Source organism: Lagenorhynchus albirostris, chromosome 19 (assembly GCF_949774975.1).
Source record: "Lagenorhynchus albirostris chromosome 19, mLagAlb1.1, whole genome shotgun sequence".
NCBI classification, from domain to species: domain Eukaryota; kingdom Metazoa; phylum Chordata; class Mammalia; order Artiodactyla; family Delphinidae; genus Lagenorhynchus; species Lagenorhynchus albirostris.
In genome coordinates, this window is record NC_083113.1 from 58,845,283 (window position 1) to 58,853,162 (window position 7,880).

Below are 7,880 nucleotides of genomic sequence, written 5' to 3' on the forward strand. Positions count from 1 at the left end.
TTCTTGGGACTTCCCTGGCGGTCCAGTGATTAGGACTCTGAGCTTCCACTGCAGAGGGCACAGGTTCGATCCCTGATAGGGGAAGTAAGATCCCGGAAGCCACGTGGTACAGCCAAAAAAGAAAAAACAAACAAAAAAACCCAAATAAACAAAACCCACCCCTTTAACTAAAAGAAAAAAAGAAGACAGTTGGATTCTTACATCTGCTTGTGCATTTAATCTGTTGGGCTGTAGCATGTCACGTGGCCTCTGAGAAACTCCACCGTATACTCTCGGGAATTTTTCTTTTTCTATCTGGTGTACTACCTGTTTTTAAGCGGGGCTCTTGGAATATCCAAAAACTATGTTACTACTTCAATCTTCCCAGAATCCTTCATAAGCTTTTTAATGGGGGGGAAGGGGGAAGAAATAGCTAAAGCTGTGACATCCTTTCTCACCCCATCCATTTAACACAGCCAGCGTGAAACAGCAGGAGAAGGAAATCAAAGGCATAAGCCTTGGGAAAGGAGAAAGGAAGTTCTCATTATTCAGACACAACATAATGTAGAGTTTACCAATCATCGATTAGAATTAACACTTAAATGTGGGTAGATTGCTGGATACAAGATTAGCATACAAATTTCTTTTATATATAGCAGCAACAAGCAAACAGAAAATAAAAATCTTCGAAAGTTACCATTTATATACTTAGCTGGAAGGGGAGATACCATGATCACAAAGGCGGCTTTCCCAGGGTGAAGCTCATCCACTGCACTCCGGGTGTGACGACTTCTGCGATTTCCCCAAGTGTGGGAAACTCGACTGCATAGTTTGTGGTAGTGGAAGACTGCGTTCGTGCTTTCCCCTGGAGGAAAAAAAAAGTTTAGGGGCTTTACCTAAACTTTTTTACAACCATTTAGGGGCTTCCCTGGTGGCGCTGTGGTTGAGAGTCCACCTGCCGATACGGGGGATGCGGGTTCGTGCTCCGGTCCGGGAAGATCCCACATGCCGCGGAGAGGCTGGGCCCGTGAGCCATGGCCGCTGAGCCTGCGCGTCCGGAGCCTGTGCTCCGCGACGGGAGAGGCCACAACAGTGAGAGGCCCGCGTACCGCAAAAAAAAAAAAAAAGTTACCATTTATAAGAGCATCAAAAAAGGTCAAATGCCAATGAAGAAATGGAACAAAAGATGTGCAAGACCTCGACACTGAAGACCACAAAGCGTCACTGAGGGGAAATTTAAGGAGCCCTGAGGAGGTGGAGGCACAGATGTGAATAAGTGAGGGAAGACTCAACAGCAGAAAGGTGTCCACTGGTCCCAAACTGACCTATAGATTCAGTGCCACCCAACAAAATCCCAGAGGGGGTCCTGTGCGCATGTGCGGGCCGTGCACGTGCAAACTGACCAGCTGATTCTAAATTTAAATAGAAATGCAGAGGATGGAGATGACAGAGCAGCAGGGAGAGAAAAGGGGCTTAGCTTCCAGGTGTCATCAGAAAGGAGCAGCGCGCGTGCAAAGTAATGTGCGGGCAAGAGCTCGGACATGTTGTAACTTCTCAGAAAACCTACACTTTCCTTTAATCCCCAAAGAGATGGCTTCGGTACATTTTATGCCGCAGGAGGTGAAAGTAAGGAGGAAACCAGGACACGGCTTGCACTTTCACTGACTGCCGAACTGCTCAGGGCCTGTGGGAGCTCGGTCTGGGCATCTCGAGACCAGCTCCTGATCTCTCACATCAACTCTGACGTCTGGCATGCCCGGCCTCCCCTGCTGCCGGCTCCTTCTGGGGTCACCTCAGTTCTTTGGCAGGGTTTTGCCCAGTTACCAGGGGCCTCCAGTTCAAAAGGCAAAGCCAAACTAGTTATTGTTTGTCAATTTCATTTTAAAAAGACTGGCAGATCTCTGGACCAAAGGGCAGTGTCAGGAGCCACTCACGCTCTTTGCTTGTGTTCTACATGGCCCGCAAGTCTGCATTCAGCAGTTTCCCTTATTCCAACCCAGGACTCCTGCCTGGGAGGCAGGAGGAACCAAAGACCAGGAGGGGAGTCAAGTGGGAGGGAAGCAGCTTCTGAAACCTGTGCAATCGGATTGGGAGAGCCATTAATCCGCTGGAATGAGAGTCCGGCATTCCGGGGTCCCTCCGGCTGTTTCATTCCTTGGGAATTAGCGCATAGGATCCTGCAGGTTTCAACAAACAAGGCCAGAAGAGGGGAGCGGGTCATGCCCTGAGCATCCGAGGCCGTGGTCCTGGGTGGCCCACGAGGCACCAGCTGATGTGCAGGGTCCCTCCGTCCATGAGATGGTCACGAGTCAGTTTCAGCTGTCCATCCTGTGATACAAATGCGGCTTGACAAGGATGCAGAACTTCCCGTGTGAAATGTGTTTCACACGCCCACCCGGAGTGGGGGTGTAGGTGGGGGTCTTCTGATGGCAAACTCCTACAGCAGCCCCCGCCCCGCAGCCTCTTGGAGGCTCTGTGTGACCCTCTTGGGCACCGTGGACCCTCTCCCATGTAAAGCAAGCCGGGTCCTTCTCATTGGGTGTTTGCTTTTGGCCTCTTGGCCGGGCTCCTCGGGGGTCTCTAGGACCCCAGAGGGCTCCTTCCTGGGGGAGCACATTAGAGTTTCCCTTTCTATTACCTCAGAGAAGACTTTTGCTTCCCTGGCCTTCCATCTACTTGGCTGGTGGACACATCTTTTCAGCCCTAGGCAAAATCATGCAACACTGCATTCTCCGGAGGTAATCCTATAACTCGCTATAATTAACAGCCACGCGAGACTGTGTGAAGGTCCCTGGGACGGAGGGCAGGAACGGCACACGTGCTGGGACCTGGCCGTGCGCGCCTCCCGGGCGCGGCCACCATTTGTCTCTGAGCATCGCCGCCCTCCATGCTCCCCGAGGCTCTCCCACCCACAGGAACCAGTCACACACTACTGCCAAGATGCAGGTGCCGTTTATCTCGTCGTTACAGAGCTCGGCCGAGCTGTGGCGCCCCGCCAATAAATATTATTCTCTGCTGCCGGGAGCCAAGGCCAAGCTCAGATTTGGGGGTGGAGGTCAAACGAGCAAGGTTCCCAGACGATGGGGGCGGAGGGGGGACAAGAGAGGAGCACAGCGTCTCCGCTCCTGGTGTCGCTTTGCTACAGTCGGAGGGAACCTCATTTGCTGAAGTGGCACAATGAACGCCCAGAGGCCGAGACTTGAGTCTCTACACAGGACACTGCCCCTTCTGTTCTTCCCCCGCCGAGGCCAAGAGCTCTTTGTGTGTCTGAATAACTGGCCGGGAACTGGACAATGCTCCGTGCCAAGACCGGCGATGGGCCGGCTTTAGCCCCTGCTGGAATTCCTCGTCGCTTTACAAGTATTTGGTGAGTGTGGTTGGCACGCTCTGGGCACACAGAGGCCTCGGCTCTCACCGAACTCACAGCTGGTCCTCGGAGGAGGACAGACAGGAACAGGTGAACGGAGCCACAGGTAGTTTGGGACAATGATACATGGGGGAATGAATGAAACAGGGCAGCCTGGTAGGCAGGACGGGGCCTCCTTCAGGGCAGGGGCGGGAAGGCTCCTGAGGACGGGCCCTGCTGGAGTGACTTGGGTGTCAGGGGCCGCTGTGCTGTGATGAGGGGTCGGCGGGGGGACAGGACCACCTCCCACGGGCGGTGGGCATAGAGAGGGGTTTGGATTTTGTTCTGAGCACCAAGGGGAGCTGCAGGAGGATGGTAAGCTGGGCTGTGACATGAAAGGGCCTGCCGTCTGGAGAAAGGGCTGGGGTGACAGCAGGCTGGGGAGGTGGGCAGGGTGACCTCGACCCGACCCCAGGAGGAACCTGTGGATGTGCGGCCTCACGTGGCAAAAGGGGCTCTGCAGCTGGGATTAAGTGAAGGACCTTGAGGTGAGACAACCCTGGGCTGTCCGAGGGTCCCGGTGTCATCCGAGGATCTGTATCAGGGAGACAGGAGGTCAGAGTCAGAGAAGAAGGTGAGGACAGAAGCAGAGGTCGGAGCGGCGTGGGGCCACAAGCCAAGGCATGCGGCTCCTCTAGAAGCTGGAAGAGGCAGAGGATCCTCCCCTGGAGCCTCTAGAGGAACCAGCCCTGCGATCCCCTGATCATAGCCAGACTGAACACCTGAGACCCAGACTGAACGCCTGACCTTCAGAATGGTGAGACAGTAAATGTGTGTGTGTTAAGACACGACACTGGTGGTAATTACACCAAAGGGAAACTAATACACATGGCAGGAGGCCACTGGTGTGGTCCAGATGACAAAGCTGAGTACCCAGGTGCCCAGGTTTGCTGACATGCTTGGCGTCACAGAGCACAGAGAGGAAGAAACAGCTGAGGGTCCCACGGCAGGCGGGCAGGAGGGGATGGGGTCTTGGCTGAACGGCAGCCGTTGGTCCCTGCGTTGACGGGGAAGCTCTGGGCCGGAGTCAGAGCCGTGGGGGGCGGCGAGTGGGCACGGGTGATGGTGAAGGCCCAGGAGGGTGGTCCTCCACGGCCTGTCTCTTCACCTTCACCCTTCTGCTGTCTAGCTGCCCCGAGACACCGCCGTCCATGTGCGTAAATCATCAGAAAAGATGATTCTAGTTCTTTTGGTCAAAAAGTCAGGTACTGGGACTTCCCTGGTGGCACAGTGGTTAAGAATCCGCCTGCCAACGCAGGGGACACGGGTTCGAGCCCTGGTCCGGGAAGATCCCACATGCCGCGGAGCAGCTGAGCCCGTGCGCCACAACTACTGAGCCTGCGCTCTAGAGCCCGTGAGCCACAACTACTGAGCCCGCATGCCACAACTACTGAAGCCCGTGCGCCTAGAGCCCATGCTCCACAAAAAGAGAAGCCACCGCAATGAGAAGCCCACGCACCACAATGAAAAGTAGCCCCCGCTCGCCACAACTAGAGAAAGCCCGCGTGCAGCAACAAAGACCCAACACAGCCAAACATAATAAATAAAATAAATAAAAATTTTTTTTAAAAGTCTGATACTTTCCTGGTAGCCTGATTTCACAATAAACCCAAGACAGAAACGAATGGCAAGGAAAACACAGAATGAACAAGGTCGGCATAGAGATTAAAGGGACCAGAAATATATTAGACATACATAAGATAGATAAGCAACAAGTAATTAACGCAGAGCACAGGGAACTATGTTCAACATCTTGTAATAACCTATGATGGAAAATAATCTAAAAAGAATATATATATATATATAAATCACTTTGCTGTACACCTGAAACACAATATTGTAAATCAGCTATACTACAATTAATAAAAGAAAGAAAAAGGAACATATTAGAAATAGGAACCAACAGGGTGTCTGAGTGTCCTGGGGCCGCCAGAACAAATTACCACAAACCGGGGGCCTTGAAAAAACAGAAGCTGATTCTCTCCCCGCCCTGGAGGCCAGAAGCCCCAAATCAAGGTGTCATCGGGGCTGTGCTCCCCCTAAAAGCTCTAGGAGAGGGTCCGTTCTTAACCCTTCCAGCCCTGGTGGCCGACAGTCCTCGGCATCTGGGCTTATACCTACATCCCTCCAATCTCTGTCCATCTTCACAAGGCCTCCTCCTCTCTGTGTCTTCACGTGTCTTTATATAAGGTCACCAGTGATTGGATCTAGGGTCCACCCTCACTGGATTTAGTGTCCCCCGAAAGGCATGTCCATAGTCCTAAGCCCTGGTACTTGGGGATGTGACCTTATTTGCAAACAGGGTCTTTGCAGATGTGATCAAGTTACAAGATCCAATGACTGGTGTCCTTAAAGAGGCAGAAGAGGGAAGTTTGAGATGCAGAGACACTGGACTTTCCAGTGGCCACGTGAGGACAGAGGCAGACATTGGAGAGATGTAGCTACGAGCCAAGGAACACCAGGAGCCCCCAGGAGCTGGAAGAGGCAGGAAGGGTGTGACGATTAATTTTATTCGTCACCTTGCCTGGGCCCAGCAGTTTGGTCAACCATTATTCTAAGTGTTTCTCTGAGGGTGTTTTGGATGAAATTAATATGTAGATTGGTGGGGGCTTCCCTGGTGGCACAGTGGTTAAGAACCCGCCTGCCAATGCAGGGGACACGGGTTCGAGCCCTGGTCCGGGAAGGTCCCACATGTCGTGGAGCAACTAAGCCCGTGCGCCACAACTACTGAGCCTGCGCTCTAGAGCCTGCGAGCCACAGCTACTAAAGCCTGCGTGCCTAGAGCCTGTGGTCCTCAACGAGAGAAGCCACCGCAATGAGAAACCTGCACACTGCAACGAAGAGTAGCCCCCGTTCACCACAACTAGAGAAAGCCCGTGCACAGCAATGAAGATCCAACACAGCCAAAAATAAATTAAAAAAAAAAATGTAGATTGGTGGACTGAGTAAGCAGATTGCCCTCCGTAATGTGGGTGAGCCTCGTCCAATCAGCTGACGGCCTAAACAGAACAGAAAGGCCAACCCTCCACTGAGTAAGAGAGAATTCTTCCTACCTGATGGCCTTTGAACTGGGACAACAGTTTTCTCTTGCCTTTGGAACCTGAAGCATCAGTTCTTCCTGGGTCTAAAGCGTGCTGGCTTTTGGACTGGGACCACACGACGGCTCTCCTGGGTGTCCAGGGAGCCTGTCAGCCTCCACACTCACATGAGCAATTCCTTGGAATAAATCTCTTTCTGTACATGGAGCCATCCTGTTGGTTGTTTCCCTGGAGAAACCTGACCAGTACAGAAGGCTCTACTCTGGAGCATTTGGGGGGAGCTCAGACCTGCTGACACCTGGACTTCACACTTCTGGCCCCCAGGACTGTGAGAGAATCCATTCCTATTGTTTTAAACCACACGGTTTATGGTAATTCTTTACAGCAGCTCTCAAAAACCCAAACCAAACCAAACTCGAAAGAGAGGCAATACTGAGCTATTTAGGGAACTTGTCCCTAGAAGCCTCGCTCTTGCTCTGAAATGCACAATTACCCATGTGCACACAAGATTCTGAGGGTGGAGGACGCTTTAATTTCACAGCTTCCCCCAGAAAAAGAGCCAGACTGCTGTCCTCCCCAGCCCTCAGAGGAGATGTTACCGGGAGAGAAGCCAGGTTTACCTCTGAGGACCCGTCGGGGAGGAGGATGGAGGGGGAGGAAGGGAACTTCGCCGCCGAGGACTTTGGGTTTCTGTAGTGTTTGCGTTTATAACAAACTTAAAGTTAACATGAGAGGAGCTGTAACCGTGGCTTTTAGATGAACAGTTCCCCTCTCTGGGCCTCTGTCTACTCTTCTTTCTAATAGAGCGCATTCGACTAAGAAGACCTCCCAGGCTGCCTTTCCAACTCTGTGACTTCTGTGACCAGCGGCTGGAGGGCAGGCCAAGTTGCCGCAGGAGCCCTGATTAGAGGTGCCTGGTCAGGAAACAGCCGTGGCAAGCATGGCCGCCTGCTGCAGGTCCCCTGGAAGAGAAGCCCGGAGAAGGCGGGTGGACCTCTGCTGATTCCACGGGTGTGACTCGGGCGCTCACCCCTTAGCAGGTTGTCAGGGTGTGGACCTCCCTCCCCCAGGCTCCGCATGGCCCTGTCAGAAAGTCCCCTAGACCAGCCGTGGACCAGGGCTACCCCCATCCAAGGGGCCAGTGCCTCCACACCTCGGCACCTGGGGGCGGCCCGGGGTGCCCGCCAGGAGGCCCGAACATGTCTACGTCCTCTCAGCCGTTTCCTCCCAATCTGACAAGTTCCAGCACAACCTGGTGGGAGTGGTGGACAAGGTCACAAGCGGGGGTCCTTCCCCGGCCAGGGAACTGCTTGCTTTCTGGACTCCAGGGCTCTGGCCTCCCTGCTTTGGCCGGTGTTGGTCCTTCTTCCCAGCCTCCCTCCTTCTCCCTTGCGCCCCTCCCTGCTCCCACTGTCACAAGTTGAGTTCCGTGGGTTCCCGAGGCTCTGACCACCTCT

At 53.4% G+C, this 7,880-nt stretch overlaps 1 long non-coding RNA gene and 1 other non-coding gene across 2 annotated transcripts; both read left to right on the forward strand.

The window, feature by feature from the left end:
• Positions 1 to 683: 683 nt before the first annotated feature.
• Positions 684 to 847, forward strand: LOC132510558 (U1 spliceosomal RNA). Its single transcript, XR_009537360.1, has one exon. It is a non-coding gene; the product is annotated as a U1 spliceosomal RNA (small nuclear RNA).
• Positions 848 to 3,404: 2,557 nt separating this feature from the next.
• LOC132510401 (uncharacterized) lies at positions 3,405 to 4,870 on the forward strand. Its single transcript, XR_009537300.1, has 3 exons — positions 3,405 to 3,452; positions 4,024 to 4,142; positions 4,587 to 4,870. It is a non-coding gene; the product is annotated as an uncharacterized LOC132510401 (long non-coding RNA).
• Positions 4,871 to 7,880: the final 3,010 nt, after the last annotated feature.